Source organism: Adiantum capillus-veneris, chromosome 6 (genome assembly GCF_014529385.1).
Source record: "Adiantum capillus-veneris isolate H3 chromosome 6, ASM1452938v2, whole genome shotgun sequence".
NCBI classification, from domain to species: Eukaryota; Viridiplantae; Streptophyta; class Polypodiopsida; order Polypodiales; family Pteridaceae; genus Adiantum; species Adiantum capillus-veneris.
In genome coordinates, this window is record NC_140936.1 from 82867458 (window position 1) to 82885790 (window position 18333).

Sequence of the window (18333 nt, forward strand, 5' to 3'; positions counted from 1 at the left end):
CCTAGTGTGTTCACACACATCACTACCACATGTATATGGTAACAAAAACTGTCGACTTTTTGAGAATGTCATTGAAACAACAAAGGTCACGGAGATCATTCAAGAAAGCAAGGAAACGATTAGTGCCATTGGGAAAGAGAAACTTTGAAGAGTGGAACAAGGTTATGATTGCAAAAATATCAAAACTACATGGGTAAGATTCTAATCCTTATCCAACCAAGTGTTATACCTTTGCTACGGGGTGGCCCTCCTATTAGCCAATGTATTGATGTTTGCTAGAAGATGTCATGGCTGGACACGAGCATGACTAATTATTGTAATTCTTTTGGGGTGCTAATATAATCTACTCATGATTGTGAGTTTTGCAAAAAAAAAAAAAAAGATAATTATTGATTTGTGAGGATCAATATACAACTTCATTCAAGAGTAGGCAAGGTTTTGAAGAAAGAATTTAATGTTGCTAAATTGCCATGTTTGTGTGTCAAGCATGCACAAGTTTGTGGACGTGGAGAGAGAGAGAGAGAGAGAGAGAGAGAGAGAGAGAGAGAGAGGTGTATGTTTTTTTTGACGGGTGGGTGGGTGTGGTTTTCTTCTTCTTTTTTTTTTGGGGTGGGGGGGGGGGGTTGAGAGAGGGGGGGGAACAATTGTTTGTAGTCATACAATATGTATTTTTTGCACGTGCTAGTGGATTATTTCTTGCCTTCAGACTTGTAGAAATAGGATATGTTTCGATTGCTACAAGTCTGAAGGCAAGAACCAATCCACTAGCACGTGCAAAAATATCAGTCGGAGCGGCTCTGCTCCTTTCTCTGTTGCCTGTGAGGCCATGAAGTTGGAGTGCTTGTGGATGGTGTGCGACAAGATGGGGTGGGGGCTTTGCTCTCTGGGGACGTGTGTGTGAATGTGTCGGAAGGCGCATCCCTCTGGTGTGAGGCTCCGAGTGGTTCTAGCCTGCATGCATGTGTCCTTATTCTCTCGGCTCCCTCTTTGTGTGGAAGAGGTGGAGGCGGCCCCTCCTGCCTCTACGAAGAGCTAAAACAACCGCCAGCTCTTCTATTTTCCTATTTTTTGCTACGGATGGGGTTCTGTGCCGAATGGGAACTCCTACCCCAAGCTCTAAAGGTACTTGGCTCCCCTAAATAGCCTGTTGTCAGTACCCGTCGTGTCTCTGGTGTCATTGGTGCTTGAAGTGGAGTTCTTCTCTATCGTCTTTTTTGGTGAATGCTTCATCGTAGCCGGTGATGGAGTGCTTGGACTCCCCCCGATTTGCCGCATGCTTGAAGGTATGGGGTTCTTGGTTTGCTTACTTGAGTCCTGTCTGAAAGGGGCTTTCTTGGTGGCAGTGGGTTTGCTTCTTGTGACATCCTTGCAAGATCTCTTCGATGATGCTTTATATGTGTCGGCAATGCTATGTATTATGGGTATAGACCCCCTATAAAGGCCGAAACCTTTGTTGAAATGTTGGGTGTGTGCTCATGGTTGGTTTGTATGGTTATAGTCTGATGTGTTTTTTAGGACTCCATAGCTCATTCTGAGCGTGGAGGTTGTATGATATTTGGACTACACAAGGAGTCCTTGGGTGAAAATCTGGACCATTGAAACAAGGTTGTCGATTAATGCCACATGACAAGTTAATGATAATTTTAAATTATTTTGTTTTGGCCTTTGTGAGAGGGTGTTGACATTTGTGTATCTCTCTTCCTTTAAAGAGGGGCATTGAGTTTGTGTCAAACATTATTTTTTATGTCTTTTGAATATATTGTAATGTAAATAGTTCATTGTTACACTTTTTCTATTAAAAAAAAAACATAATATTGTATTGTGACTCTACATGTTTAAAAATAATAGTGTCACTTTTTATTTTTCTCAAAGAAGCTTTTAATTAGAAAATTCTTGTCAATAGCCTTATGTAGGCCATGGTGAATTTTCACCTTGTTTTAAAAAAATTATTTCAAAAACTATTTTTTTTAATATATATATATATATGTTTCGATTAAAAAAAGGACCTTAATTATAAAATCAAAATCTAGTGCTACCATCTATCAAGTCCTTGCACACAAAGTAGGCTTGTTTTGATAATGAAGTGAGTCACTACGTTGCAAAAAGTCTAATGAGTTTATCTTTAGAAAAAAAGAAGGGATTCCTTAAACATCACAATCACAGTCTCCGAAAGAGTCTAATGGGATGGAGATTGCTGAGCTCATGTCTTTTGTGTATGTATGCAAGGAGCATTGCTAGACTTTATCCACGGAAGAATGTGAACGAGTGGAATCAAGCAACACTCGCCATCATGACAGCTAACGATGAGTAAGGTTTCACAAGTTATGCCTATCTACTTGGTGTACAGAAAAGGCTCAACACGAGCTTGAGGTTTCTTTGTACATTTTTTGATTGCTATACTCCTACTCATTATTATGAGCTTGAAAGAAAAAAACTAAGAGGAGTGAAAAGCTTTGGCAAGAAAGCAAGAATTTTGTGAGGACTTTTGCAGAAGAAGAAAACGTAGTCCACCCCACTACTACGCGTAGAGGGAGAGAATGCCATTGATTCATGAGGTCACTGCTGATCAGTTTGATACATTTTCTTACAATGAACTCTGCACAACGTTTATAATGCGTTTTTGGCTTTGTAAAACAAGCTTCCTTGAACAAGACAGCAAGGCATACATTTGACATGTAGTATTGACTGATTAAAATTTTCTTTGAGATTTAATTTCTTAAGAAAACCTTTCATTTAAGATCCTTGCTATAAAAAAGAAAAAAAAAACCTTGTTTTCAAAAACTCTATGCATGAGAAATTTTGGAGGTAAATTGACTAATTTTGAAGGTATGTACATTAAATTTTGAAGGTGTTTACACTAAATTGACTAAATTTAAAGGTGTGTACATTAAATTTTTGTAAGTTTTCTCACCTTCAAATTTAAAATTTAGAGGCAAATCTCAAAATTTGTAGGTGGGGTTACACTAAACCTAGGTTTTTTTCGAGATACCAACGTGACCGTTCACCTTCTTTGCGGTCTAATATATCTCGAACGGTTGTTAGGGCATAAAATAACAATAAAGTAAGTGGCACCGCTTGGGAGTCTTTAACTAAGGCTAATAGAACTAAAGTTCTATCTCTCATCATAGTTCTATTACACAAGATTATGGAGTATAGTAACTAGAGGTGATATTTGAGTGACTAACTAGGTCACCTACGATGATCAACACAAAACTACCATCTGTTTTCTCACCATATGAAGGGTTGATTTTCTTAAGAAGGGAAGATGTATGTCAAAATGACCTCTCAATAGCTAACTTCACAAAGATTATCCACGATAGCAAGAAAGTGATAAGTGTCATTGAGAAAAGGAAATATACAGACAAGTGGAATCAGGCAACACTCATCGTCGTGATCGCTAACAGTGAGTAAGGTTTCATGGGTTATGCCTATGGCTTTCTAACTACTAGGTGTATAGAGAGTTCCCTCATGCCTCGACGCGAGCTTGAGGTTTCTTTGTACATTTCTTGATTTCAATACATCTACTCGTTATTGTGAGTTTTTTTTTTTTTTGGTGTGTTGTTTTGTTTTGTTTTGTTGGGGGGGGGGGGGGGGTGTTTGGCAAGAAGAAAAGAATTTTGTGAGAAATTTTGTATAAAGCCCTTGGAAGGTTAAGGTTTCAATGACAGGTTTAAAAATGATTGTGATTTTGTGCACGAAGTTCTAAATGTGGTCAAAAAGGGGTGCTTAAGAGGCAGAGTCCTATTCGGGAGGTCATTCAATTATGAGCAAAGAGCTTACATGCATGGGTGTGCTTTCCTCTTTGCCATACTCCCACCTTGTCTTAGTTGAATCAGGCCATGTATAGTGATCAAATGCCTCACAAGTCTTAGCTTTTCTCTCAATGTATTTCTTGACCAAGACTTGTGTGTACATGCTCTAGATTATATAAAAGTAAAATTAAATATCTATACTAATAGATAATGGGGGAGGGGATTCCGGCTCCCCCCCCCCTTACACGCGTCATCAGTAGCATGCTTCGGTTGGTGTGTCCTGGCGCCCGGCAGCGGACAAAGACTGCACAAAGAGAGAGAGTCTGAGAGAGACACTGCACACATCACGAAGATAGAGAGTTTGAGAGAGACTGCACGAAGGGACTGACTTCGGGACCCGGGCGTTGAATCAAAAGCTGCAGGCGCGCTCCTCTCATCCCTGCCTCTGCGAGAGAGAGAGAGAGAGAGAGAGAGAGAGAGAGAGAGAGAGAGAGAGACTCCTAGGCCTCCCACTGCCTGTGTGTGTGTGTGTGTGTGTGTGTGTGTGTGTGTGTGTGAGAGAGAGAGAGAGAGAGAGAGAGAGAGAAGGTGTCGCCTACTAGGGAGAGAGAGAGAGAGAGAGAGAGAGAGAGAGCCCCACACACATATGTGCTTGAGTCTTGCGCGCAGAGAGAGAGAGAGAGAGAGAGAGAGAGAGAGAAAGGTTTTTACACTAAATTACACAAATTTTTTTTAAATTTTGTAGGTCAATTTAGAGGTAAATTTCAAAGTTTGTAGGTGGGATTACACTAAACCTAGGTTTTTTTCGAGCACTGGGCTGGATGGCCAAAGAGAGAGAGAGAGAGAGAGAGAGAGAGAGAGAGAGAGAGAGAGAGAGACGGATTGTCTGGCACAGTGCTGTGTTTGTCAAAAATGTGTGTTAGCTTAATATCGTGCCGGTTTCAATTTCAAAAATGCCGATTGAGGGCAAGAGCAAAGGGAGAAATTCTACCAGAAAAGATAACCTAATTTTTTAAATATTTCATCTTGACAAAATCAAGGAAATATTGCAGTGTTCGTCAAAAATGTGTGTCAGCTTAATATCGTGCCGGTTTCAATTTAAAAAATGCCGGTTGAGGGCAAGAGAAAAGGGAGAAATTCTGCCCAGATATCATGTTGGTTTCAATTTAAAAAATGCCGGTTGAGGGCAAGAGGAAAGGGAGAAATTCTGCCCAAAAATCGAGAAAAATAGTGTAAAAACCCGAAAAGATAACCTAAGTTTTAAATATTTCCTCTTGAAAAAATCAAGGAAATATTGTAGTGTTCGTAAAAAATGTGTCTCAGCTTAATATCGTGTGGATTTCAATTTAAAAAATGACGGTTGGAGGCAAGAGGAAAGGGAGAAATTCCGCCCAGAAATCGAGAAAAATAGTGTAAAAACCCAAAAAGATGACCTATTTTTTAGATATTTCATCTTTACAAAATCAAGGAAATATTGCAGTGTTCGTCAAAAATGTGTCTTAGCTTAATATCGTGCCGTTTCATTTTCAAAAATGCCGGTTGAGGGCAAGAGGAAAGGGAGAAATTTCGCTCAAAAATTGAGAAAAATAGTGTAAAAACCAGAAAAGATAATTTAATTTTTGAATATTTCCTCTTGAAAAAATCAAGGAATTATTGTAGTGTTGTAAAAAATGTGTCTCGGCTTAATATCGTGCCCGTTTCAATTTCAAAAATGCCGGTTGAAAGCAAGAGGAAAGGGAGAAGTTCCACCCAGAAATCGAGATTAATAGTGTAAAAACCCAAAAAAAAACTAATTTCGCCCAAAAATCCAGAAAAATAGTGTAAAAACCCAAAAAGATAACCTAATTTTTAGATATTTCATCTTGACAAAATCAAGGAAATATTGAGTGTTCGTCAACAATATCTCTCAGCTTAATATCATGCCAGTCTCATTTTCAAAAATGCCGGTTGAGGGCAAGAGGGAAGGGACAAATTTCGCCCAAAAATCGAGAAAATTAGTGTAAAAACCAGAAAAGATAATTTAATTTTTGAATATTTCCTCTTGAAAAAATCAAGGAATTATTGTAGTGTTCGTAAAAAATTTGTCTCAGCTTAATATCGTGCCGGTTTCAATTTCAAAAATGCCGGTTGAAAGCAAGAGGAAAGGGAGAAATTCCACCCAGAAATCGAGAAAAATAGTGTAAAAACCCCAAAAAAAAACCTAATTTCGCCCAAAAATCCAGAAAAATAGTGTAAAAACCCAAAAAGATAACCTAATTTTTAGATATTTCATCTTGACAAAATCAAGGAAATATTGAGTGTTCGTCAAAAATATATCTCAGCTTAATATCGTGCCAGTCTCATTTTCAAAAATGCCGGTTGAGGGCAAGAGGAAAGGGAGAAATTTCGCCCAAAAATCGAGAAAATTACTGTTAAAAAATAATTTTTAAATATTTCCTCTTGAAAAAATCAAGGAATTATTGTAGTGTTCGTAAAAAATGTGTCTCATCTTAATATCGTGCCGGTTTAGATTTCAAAAATGCCAGTTTAAAGCAAGAGGAAAGGGAGAAATTCCACCCAGAAATCGAGAAAAAATAGTGTAAAAACCCAAAAAGATAACCTAATTTTTAAATATTTCATCTTGATAAAATCAAGGAAATATTGCAGTGTTCGTCAAAAATGCGTCTCAGCTTATCTATCTATACTAATAGATAATGGGGGAGGGAATTCCGGCTCCCCCCCCTGCCACATGGCATTATTTCCTTGCTCAGGCCAGTGTGCCATGCAGCGTGGGAACGAGAGCGGGCCAGTGACAGGCTTAGGCCTTGAGTGCGAACCGGAGAGAGAGAGAGAGAGAGAGAGAGAGAGAGAGAGAGAGAGAGAGAGAGAGAGAGAGAGAGAGAGAGAGAGAGCAAGGCTGAGGCCGTCGGCAGTGCTCTTTGAGGTAGAACAGTGGAGAGAGTTCCAGCTTGAGGCTCTGAGCACTGCGCAGAACACAGAGAGAGCGACGAGAGATCCGGCAGCTGCGTGCTCAGGCCCTGAGAGAGAGAGAGAGAGAGAGAGAGAGAGAGAGAGAGAGAGAGAGAGAGAGAGAGAGAGAGAGAGAGAGAGAGAGAGCGTGCAAACGCAAAGAGAGAGAAACAGAGTGAGAGAGTGAAAGAGGCAGGCTGAGGCCGTCGGCAATGCTCTTTGAGGAAGAACAGTGGAGAGAGTTCCGGCTTGAGGCTCTGAGCACTGCGCAGAACACAGAGAGAGCGACGAGAGATCCGACAGCTGTGTGCTCAGGCCCTGAGAGAGAGAGAGAGAGAGAGAGAGAGAGAGAGAGAGAGAGAGAGAGAGAGAGAGAGAGAGAGAGTCCGATGAATAGCTTTCTAGACTTTTTTAATGTACTTTAGTGTAAAAGCCTTCAAATTTAGTCATTTTACCTCTAAACTTTCTCATATGTAGGTTTGCCAAGCTTTTGGAAAAAAGTTTTTTTCGAGCATTGGTCACGATGCGAATGCAAAGAGGGAGAATGAGAGAGATTCAATGGCGGCTCCCCGAGTTTATGCGAGTCGTGTACGAATGTCGAGAGCCAGGGAGAAAAAACTTCAGGAATAGAGAGAGAGAGAGAGAGAGAGAGAGAGAGAGAGATGTACGGGCCGGGCCAAGCGTGTGACCTCAGGCCCGGGTGTGTTCGGGAAAAATGTGTCTCAGCTTAATATCATGTCGTTTTCAATTCCAAAAATGCCTGTTCAGGGCAAGGGGAAGAGGAGAAATTCCACCCCAAGATAGAGAAAAATAACGTAATTTTTTAAAATTTCCTCTTCGTAAATTTAAGAAAGGGAATTTTGTATGTTTGGGAGAATTGTATTTCTTTTTTAAAATTTCCTCTTAGCAAATTCAAGAAAGAGAATTTTGTATGTTTGGAAAAATGGTTTTTCTCGAACACTAGGCCCGGGCAAGGGGAAAAGGAGAAATTCCACCCCAAAATAGAGAAAAATAGTGTAAAAATTTGAGAAAATAACCAAATTTTTTAAAATTTCCTCTTCGCAAATTCAAGAAAGGGAATTTTCAATGTTTAGGAAAATGGTTTTCCTCGAACCTTGGGCCCGAGCAAGGGGAAAAGGAGAAATTCCACCCCAAAATGGAGATTAATAACCTAATCTTTTAAAATTTCCCCTTTGCAAATCAAGAAAGAAAATTTTGTATGTTTGGGAAAATGGTTTTTCTTTTTTAAAATTTCCTCTTAGCAAATTCAAGAAAGGAAATTTTGTATGTTTGAAAAAATGGCTTTTCTTGAACACTGCACCCGAACAAAGGAAGAGGAGAAATTCCACCACAAAATGGAAAAAAATAGTGACGGACCGGGACAATCACATGGCCTCATGCTCCGGCAGTGTTCGGGGAAAAATGTGTTTCAGCTTAATATCGTGTCGTTTCCAATTCCAAAAATGCATGTTGAGGGCAAGGGGAAAAGGAGAAATTCCACCCCAAACTAGAGAAAAATAACCTAATTTTTTAAAATTTCTATTTTGTATGTTTGGAAAAATGGTTTTCCTCGAACATTAGGCCCGGGCAAGGGGAAAAGGAGAAATTCCATCCCAAAATAGAGAAAAATAGTGTAGAATTTTAAAATTTCCTCTTCGCAAATTCGAGAAAGGAAATTTGAATGGTTGGGAAAATGGTTTTCCTCAAAGACTTGGCCCGGGCAAGGGGAAAAGGATAAATTCCACCCCAAAATAGAGAAAAATAGTATAAAAATTTGAGAAAATAACATTATTTAAAAAAAATCTTTGCAAATTCAACAAAAAAAAAAAATGTATGTTTGGAAAAATGGTAACATTGGGCCAAGGAAAGGGGAAAAATTGAAATTCCAACCCAAAATAGAGAAAAATAGTGACGGGTCGGGACAATTCCAAAATGCGTGTTGAAGGTAAGGGGAAAGGAGAAATTCCACCCCAAAATAGAGAAAAATAACCTAATTTTTTAAAATTTCCTCTTTGCAAATTCAAGAAAGGGAATTTTGTATGTTTGGCGAAATGGATTTTCTTGAACATTGGGCCCGGGCAAGGGGAAAAGGAGAAAGTTCACCCCAAAATAGAGAAAAATATATACTATTATAAAAGGGGGAGGGATCCCCCCCCCCCCCCCTCTCCCCTACACGTGTGTAAGCTCTGTTCTCTCTCTCTCTCTCTCTCTCTCTCTCTCTCTCTCTCTCTCTGGCCCTCGCAACCGTGGGCGTCTGGATCTCCCAAGCTCAGTGGCCCTCTCAGTCAGTGTACCATGGTACAGGTGGATTCTGAAGTCTACTGTGATTCCTGCTCATCTGAATGCCGCGTATGTAGTCCAAAAGCAATCAGTGATCTCCCTGTGTGAGTCTCTCCTTCTGTATGGTCTCCTCAAGTAGACGTTGTGCAACGGTACAGGCTGTTCTGCACGAGGCTGAGGGTAAGAGGGGCCATGTCGCCGCCGAAGGCGGCGCCGTTTTACTAGTGTCACTTAAAAATGATCAAAATCAATTGAAATACATGAAAGAGGCAGTTTTCCACTTGAAATCATTATTTATAAATTATTATGAAGACTTTTGCAGAAGAAAACATAGTGCACCGACTATGGTTTTATTAGGTCACTGATGATCACTTTGATACCTTTTTCTTGCAATGACCTCTGCACAATCTATTCATACTAGTGTGGCCGACGGGCTCCGCCCGCCTCTCTTTCGGATTTCACACAGGCTACCTCTCTCTCTCTCTCTCATCGTTGTGCGCCCGAAGTGCATGCCACACCCGCCGGATGAAGGACGTTCTAATGCATGGTAGGGAGGGGGGGCCGGAATCCCTCCCCCCATTATAGATAGGATAGATATAATGGGGAGAGGGATTTCGGCCCCCCCTCCTTGCCACACGTCAACACCTCGTTCAACTAGCATGTGTTCACTGCAGTGTGAGTGAGACAGTAAATAGCACTTGCGCAGTGAGAAGGGGGTGTGTGTGTTTGTGGTGGTTTTTGGTGGGGGGGGGGGGGGGGGGGGGGGGGGGAGAGAGAGAGAGAGAGAGAGAGAGCTGGTCACACTAGTATTTATAATGTGTTATCGGCTTTGTAAAATAAGCCTCCTTGAAGAAGAGAGTTAGGCATACATTTGATGTGAAGTATTGACTGATTGAAATTTTCTTCGATATTTTAGTTTGCAAACATTTAAGATCGGTGCTCCAAAACATGAACTTATAATTTTTTCGCTACAAAAAGAAGACACTTTCTTGCCACTAATTCTGAAGATGCATGTCAAATCTTTATCCTTGACACTAAGAGATTATCAAGAAAGTAGCAATTTGTTCACTCGATTGCTTGGAACAAATGAATACTTGTACAATCAAAGGCACCAAGAAAATGACTCTCATTCAACCTGGGGCGGGTTCAGACTGCATGGGAGCCCATGAGACCTTCAACCTTTTCCAAGCAAGACTAGTTCATACCCAAAGTGGACAACAAAAAATATAAATCTTGCCAATAGACATTCATCGAATGGGATTGGAGCTCGTGGTTAGAGCTCTTGTCTTTTTCCTACGGGGTCAAGGGCTAAAAGCCAACTCCGCCACATTGAAAAGTGTGTGGACGAAGGCAACGTTCGGGGGTGTAAGATTGCCCAATTCTCAATGGGTCTGGAAATTAATGTTTTGTTTTTCTCTCCAACCATCTTATGCCAGAGAAGACATGCGTCCCTACACGAAGAGTACGAACAAGAAATCTAAACCCAAAATCTAAACTCATTTTGAAACTGACAAAACTTGATCAAAAGGTACCCTTAAATGTAAAAAAACCTTCACAAGGTTCCTTTTCAAATACTCATTTGACTTGTATAACAAGTGGTAGAAGCTTGGTTATGCTAAAAATAAACTTATTACCTTTAGTCAAGGTTAGCACGTTGAAACTGTCTCAATGCACTCCTAACTTTTTCATATTTGATTTTCATATTTGGCAAAAGTTTCACAAAAGGAATAGGTTAACCTTCTTTTTAGGGATTCCCTCTTAAACTGACCATGGAAATGTAAAGTTTATGCAAGCTATTCCCTTATTCCTTTCCAAAACTCACCGTGGGAAGGCGTTGTTAGGCCAAACTGTAAAGTCTATTGCATTTTGCCAAAAGTTAAGTCCCTCTGTCGAAGAGAGCCAACTATTCTTTTTGCCAGAACAAGTCCCAATTTTGATTAATATTTGAAAGCAATGTTATATCCGTAGGTTGAAGGCTGAGGGAGCCCCAGATCAACATATGACTTGATTGACTAGTAAGCAAGGTTTAAAAAAGAAACGTTTGCTGCTAAATTGCTATGTTTGTGTGATGCATGCACAAGTCTGTAGAGTGTGAGAGATGTTTTTGTGTGTCATGCATGCACATATCTGACGGATGAGTGATAGAATGGACCCCCTTCAAAAGAGCTAAGTACAAGATGGATTGTGTGATAAAAGAGCTAATTATTGATCTCTGAGGAGCAATATACAACTTCATTGAAGAGTAGGCAAGGTTTTGAAAAAAGAATTTATTGTTGCTAAATTGCCATGTTTGTGTGTCATGCATGCAAACGTTAATGGACGTGTGGAGAGAGAGAGAGGGAGAGGGGGCGGTATGTTGGTAAGGGGTTTTCATACTGGCAACAGGTTTGTTTCTCATGACATCCTTGCAGGATCTCTTTAATATGCTTTGTATATGTCGGCATTGCTATGTATTATGGGTATAGACCCCCTATAAGGACCGGAACTTTGTCGAAATGTTGGATCTGTGCTCATGCTTGGTTTGTATGGTTAGGGTCTAATGCGTTTTTTTGGACTCCATGGCTCATTCTCAGCATGGAGGTTGTATGGTCTTTTTTTAAAAAAATTATTTCAACTCACTCAGTTCCCCCTACTGGTAGCCTGTTAAGTTTATTCAATACCTTCCACAAGATTCCCTTACATTCCTCTCAGAGATTCACTACCTTTTCAAAAGGAAGCGAGGGATTCGAACTCGCGCCATCTAAAGGAAGATCTTTAGAGCTCGTACTGTAACCACTCCAACATGCCGGCCAAGTGCTCACTCTGACCACCTATTATTAAAAAAAATAGTAGAAGTCTACCTCCACCTGAGCATCCCTACCTGTCACCCTTCCTCTACGCGCTTTGCCCGTCGCCCTACCTCTACTTGTCTCCCCATCACTGGCACCTGCCTGCTCTGCACGCCTCCTCCCCATCTGCCCATCGCCCTCAACCTGCTCATCTCGCTGGACACAATTTCCCATCGTATCTTTAGTTGATTCCTTTTAATTCCTGATTTTGTGTGATTGGGTACCCCATACTTGAGTGAGCATTAAAAAAAAAGAAAAGAATATGTTCCAATTAAGAAAAGGACCTTAATTATAAAATCAAAATCTCGTGCTTCCATCTATGAAGTCCTTTCACACAAAGTCGGCTTGTTTTGATAATGAAGTGAGTCACTACGTTGCAAAAGTCTAATGAGTTTATCTTTAGAAAAAAAGAAGGAATTCCTTAAACATCACAATCACAATGTTGCTCAGCTCATGTCTTCTCTGCATTGTACGCAAGAAGCATTGCTACACTTGGTCCACAAAAGGTTCTACATTGGCAATCAAGACCTATTGTAACCATAATTTTAAAACATCGCTATCCATGAAACACTGATTAATCGAAAGAATATTGATAATCAAAACATTGATTTCACAAGAAAATCCTAGTAAATATCCTTAGGCCTCAAGCCAAGCAAAACCACCTCAAAACGAAAAATATTGATAAAAACACCCTACTAAGGGCGATCAAGGTAAGAAAGTGGCAAACTACCATCTCCTCCTTGATCGACCGGCAAGGTGATGGGATGGGCAAAGTTATGCTAGATCACCTTACCCAAATTATCAGAAAGGAAGATATAATCAGTGAAGCCAAAGCAAGGATTTTCTCGACCACCCCAACCTTAGTTGATCCTGATCGAGCGAACTTTCTCGAAAGGCCCTTTACCCTGGTGGAGAACTCTCGCAGATTATAACAATGTTAGGTTAGCCTTATAGATTGGGGTGTTTGCCACAACATCAAGTCTCAATGCAACATAGAAAAATCAAGGCTTGTTTCTTTGACAGAAGGCGACAACTTTGATGTTGTTGGTTGGGCTAGAGAGGTTGTGAAGAGAGGCAACATATTCCGTCACCTTGGGATACATGTTGGTGAAGGAACTACCCACAAGACTACCTTTGACAGGGTCCAGGAAAAAATTAAAAAGAAAATGAAGCGTTGGGAGTTCATCATGATTCCCTTCCATTGCAGAGCTACGATAATTAATACCTTCTTCATCGTGTATTTAACGTACTCATCACATCTCCTATAATTATCCCAGAGGAACTGGAGCGCTATTTTGAAACCAATTAAGGAATTCCTATGGAGGAATAAGCTGATTGATGGTAGACCTTGGCAATGGGATAAATGGACAGCTATCGCCATCTCGAAAGCTTAGGGTGGACTGGGCATAATAGACCCTATTACTCATGACCTAGCTTTATGTGCTAAATTCTTATGCACCCTTGCCAATTCTAATGAGAGCTAGGCTATCATGGCAAGGGAAATGTTGATGGAAGACAGCATGAAATCCAAAGATGGCATATGGTCCAATCTCAGCCTCCAAAAGAGACTCCTTCCCCCCTCTGGAATGAAGGCTCAAGTAGGGGGCTTTATTGGACAGTTTATTGAAAAAAGTTGTAAAGTTGCTGTGCACTCAAGTGGAAAGAGGAAATTAGATATTGGAAAGGGACGGCTAGGCATTGGTCTCTGTGGGGCCCAATTGTTTAAGATTTGAGCCTTGATAACCATTGGCTAGGCATTGACATGAATTTGAGTAACAAGGGCCTTGGTTCCTTGGATGCTTCGTGGAATGAACAAAAAGGGGATTGGCAAATTGTAGCACATCTAAATGTCTGTTGGAACCTAACGCTCCAGGAGGAAGTCCTCATCAGAAGGCTTCTAGAAAAAGTTTCAACCCCAACCCTTCCGCCCTGCTCAACATCGCTAGATTGGAAAGCGTGGAAGTAGCCAAGAGAGAGACTGTTTAACTCGCCCAAACTAAGACTATCTACAAAGAGCTATGCTTTGCCTCGAGTGGATTGGTCACCTCAACACAATTTTGTCCAAAAAGTGGGCGGCAAAAGATTGGGACCAAGTTCTTGGGAATATTTGGAGGGCCAAGTGTGATGAAAGAGACAAAGTCTTTCTTTAAAGGGTTTTGTTTGGATTCATTCCGAGCGGTGACAAAGCCAAAGCTAGGAGTCTTTCCAAAGGGTCTTGCATCAGATGCAAGCACCCGAACGAATCACTCGTGCACCTTTTTTTTTTCTATATTATTTCAACTCAATCAATTGAATGAGTATTAAAAAAAAGAAAAGAATATGTTCCGATTAAGAAAAGGACCTTAATTATAAAATCAAAATTTCGTGCTTGCATCTATCAAGTCCTTGCACACAAAGTCGGCTTGTTTTTATAATGAAGTGAGTCACTACGTTGCAAAAGTCTAATGAGTTTATCTTTAGAAAAAAAGAAGGGATTCCTTAAACATCATAATCACAATGTTGCTCAGCTCATGTCTTCTCTGCATTGTACGCAAGAAGCATTGCTACACTTGGTCCACAAAAGGTTCTACATTGGCAATCAAGACCTATTGTAACCATAATTTTAAAACATCGCTGTCCATGAAACACTGATTAATCGAAAGAGTAGGGGATTCAATTGATTTAAAGGAAAGTAAGCTGAGAATCAAGGTCGATTCTGCTGCAGCTTGCAATTTTTTGAAATTTGAAAATTGAGGCTGCCCGTGCGTGGCATTCGAGGAGCAGTTCACTGCCGCTGCAGGACAGAAGGGAGGGCATCCCGCTTGCAGCATGTGGAGGAGAGAGAAGGCGATGCAGCATGCGAAAGCAGGATTTGCGTTTTCTTTTATTAGATGTGAGGCTTTCTCGAGCAAGTCAGTTCGGCGCTAGGTTACGAGAGTAGCGATAGGGTTTGCATTGAATTGGTGGGGGTTCAAAACTCGAAAACCCTTTTGCAAGGGTAGTGAAGCTTTCACCTCAGAGGAGGAGGGAAGGAATCTCAAAGAGCATCTCACGCACTAATAATGAATAAAATAAAAGTAGAGCCAGTGGCTGTTGGGATCCTCGTGAGAGGGAACTTTTTCCCACGCGCGCCGGCGGTCCCTCCTTGCCCCTAGCGCCCCCACATGGGCTGTCCCTCATGCGGCCCGGCGGTCCACGTTCCCATTTCTAACCTAACTCCCGCTAACCTAATTTCTCACCGTGGACGGCACTTGAGGGGGACCGAGGCCCCGTTTGGTGAATTGCCCCTCTCCGCGGCCATGCTCCCCGCGGGCCGATATGACGACTCGTGGACCCGTCGCTCCTGTGGACAAAACATGACTCCGGGAGCCCCCGAAAGACTCTATGCAAGTAAGAGCCCCGCTTGTGGGCCGTGGCCGGGTCCCCGGGGGTCCCGTGGACCAAAACGGCCCGAGACGCAACCGCGGGGCCGTTTCGGCATTTTGATCAGATTTTGGAACCGCGGCTCCTGGACGGGACCGACGGTGACTCCTTGAGAGGGATTTCTACCTCAAGGCCTTGGGGCTTGGGTGGTTTGCCTGAGCGCCCCGAATTAAAGGACTTATAAGGGAGTAGTACTCCACTCTTGGTGAACCGTGCGCATCCTGCCGGGGTAGCCAAGAGGGGGCCGATTGTTCAACCAGAGCCGGGGTGGCAGTCCTCACGTCCATAAAACCATTTACCCATTCTAGGTTGGAGTTAGGTTAACCCAGTCTTCAGAGGCGCTGGAGAGGCCTCCGTCCCTTTTTGTAATCAACTTTTTGAATCAATACAAAGCGCCCGTCACGGGCTTGTTTCAACAATCTTGTCTCGCGCGTCCCTTTGAAATACTTGCTCAACTTGTTGTGAAGTCGGCTAACTTGTGTTCAGGTGAAGGATCGGCGAACGCGCGCGGCCCCTAAGTTCCATTTACGGGCCGCTCTTCAGGGTCCCGTAACACTTGGTATCAGAGCTAGAAATTCAAAAGCTGGTCTATGCCTAACAGAGGGGGACAAAGACCCGCCGAAAGTGACTCCAGCAGCACTCCCCTACCCGCCGCAAGATTAGAAGAAATCGCAGCGGACGGTGTAATTGACTCTTGGGAGTATTCCAGGTGGATACGTTCTCAAGGGAGACTACAACGCCTAGACCCTATCAGCGAAGCCGGGCCAGAGTTTGAGTCCGCGCCTTCGTCACCCAACGAAATGAGTCACGCGGATGGAGACTCATTCCATGGGGAGAGGAACGACCCTCCCCGCAATGACAGAATGGAAAGGTGGGAGGCTATACTAGAGTCTCAAGCCGCGCTGGTTCAACAGCTCGTACAGGTAAGTCTGCTGAATGCTCAGAATGCCACAGCAGACAAAGGAAAAGGGCCGGCAAGCACGTCAGGAGCTCCCGCAAGTGGGAGTGATGGGATGGGGAGTTTCAAGCCTATCAAACCCACTCCCTACTCGGGTCAACGGGACTCAATGATACTGGAGAAATGGATCCGTGACACGGAGAGTTTCTACCGCACAAGCAAAATGGAAGAACATTTATGGACATCCGTGGTGTCTCATTTCTTAGCAGAGGACGCTTACAGTTGGTTCCTCCTAGAAGAGAGGAAAAACCCCTACATGTCATGGACCCGCCTCAAGGCTGAGATGCGGGACTACTTCGTTCCGAAGAATGAAGACTTCAGACACTTAGACGAATGGAGGGCCATCACCCAAGGCGAAAGCAAGCTGCAGGAGTATGTGTCCAAATACAGGCAGTCCATGCTGAAAGTGGAACAGATGACTTGGGAGAGAGTGAGACTCCATGGTTTCCTCTATGGGCTCAAAGATTGGGCCCGTAGGGAGATCGAAAAGCAGAATCCGGCCGACTACATGGCAGCGCTGGCCATGGCAGAAAGGCTAGTGGACTCAGACTTGCGCCGAAAGGGGGCCACCAACACAAAGTCTGGGGGAAGTGGGAATACCCCTTCCAACTCGAACAAAAATCAGTCTTCAGCTGGGCCCCAAAGGAGTGAGCCCGCAGGCAGCTTGTCAAACCAGCCCCGACTGTACGGGAACTTTCGCAACAATGCGCCAAGCAGCTACAGCGGTTCGTCGAGTAGCAGGAACTTCTCGGTGAACCAGCCTGGAGGGACCCCTCAACGGACGCTGCCTTGGAGGGCGAATCCTTCCCGCCCATGCCGTAACTGTGGGGGTCCTCACTGGGATAATGATTGTCACAAAGCTAGCTCTCAGTCTCGAGCTCACTCCGCTTAGGCCAATGAGACCAACGCTGACAGGACAGGATCTTCACAAGTGCAGATCACTGAGATCACGGAACAAGAGTCTGAAAGTGGAAACAAAGAGTCTACCGAAGGGACGGCCCGTGTAGGAGCCATCAAAGCTTCTCTACACTGCCTAGCAGCTCGTATCAAACCGATCCCAAATATGTATGTCAAGACGGTGATCAACGGGCAGTCACAATTGGCGATGCTCGACTCGGGAGCGAGTCACAACTTCATCTCACCATCATGTGCCAAACGCTTGGGAGTAAAGACCTACAAGCCCGGAGGAGGACGAAGCATCTCAGTGGGCTTCGTACAAGGCGAAGACTCGAACACCGCGATGGCTTACGATGTGGCGGTCCAAGTAGGTGAATGGCGAGCCAAAGTGGACTTCATCGTCGTACCCATGGATTCCTACGACATGATGTTTGGCCTGGCCTGGTATGACTCCTACGTGATGGGGTTGTATGCCAAGGGCATGAATCAACTGATGTTGGACATGAATGGTAAGGGGGTGATTGTCCCGATCATCCGACCTATGGACACGCCTCCTGCCCGCAAGACTACTCAAGAAAAAGCTCCGCCTAAACCACAACCTTACGTGCCACCTCAAGCCCGAGGGCAGGTGAACGCAGCTCAAACTAAGACACCAACGCCGACGAAAACGGAAAAAGGGAAGACTCGAGTTAGCTGGGATGACCTAGTCCCAGACTCAATGTGGATCTCACCAAAGCAAGCAGAGAAGGCTCTCAAACAAGGGGCCCAGGTTCACTGCTGTGTGATGAAAGTAACACTAGCAGATTCAGACGAAGAGTGCACTATCGGGGATAGTCGCATCATCAAGGTGATTGAAGAATTCAAGGACGTGGTACCGCCGCGGCTTCCAGCTGGGCTCCCACCTAAGCGAGCAGTGGACCACAAGATCGATCTAGTGCCTGGCCATTCGCCGCCAGCCCGTCCACCCTATCGAATGGATGCCACACAACTACAAGAACTGAAGAAGTAACTAGGAGAACTACTTGAAGCAGGTTTTATCAGGCCCAGCAAGTCCCCTTACGGGGCCCCGGTGCTTTTTGTCACAAAGAAGGACGGCTCATCCAGGCTCTGCGTCGACTACAGAGCCCTGAATAAAATAACCATCCGGAACAGGTACCCTCTGCCGCACATGGATGATCTAACAGACAGGTTGGCAGGGGAAAAATACTTCACTAAGGTCGATCTGCGATCAGGATACCACCAGATTCGGATTGTGGATGAAGATGTG

The 18333-nt window shown here is 43.2% G+C and overlaps 2 pseudogenes; both read left to right on the top strand.

Annotated features, from left to right (window-relative positions):
- Window positions 1-14952: 14952 nt before the first annotated feature.
- Window positions 14953-15500, top strand: LOC147455792 (uncharacterized; annotated as a pseudogene).
- Window positions 15501-15801: 301 nt separating this feature from the next.
- LOC147455793 (uncharacterized) lies at window positions 15802-18075 on the top strand (annotated as a pseudogene).
- The last annotated feature ends 258 nt before the right edge of the window (window positions 18076-18333 follow it).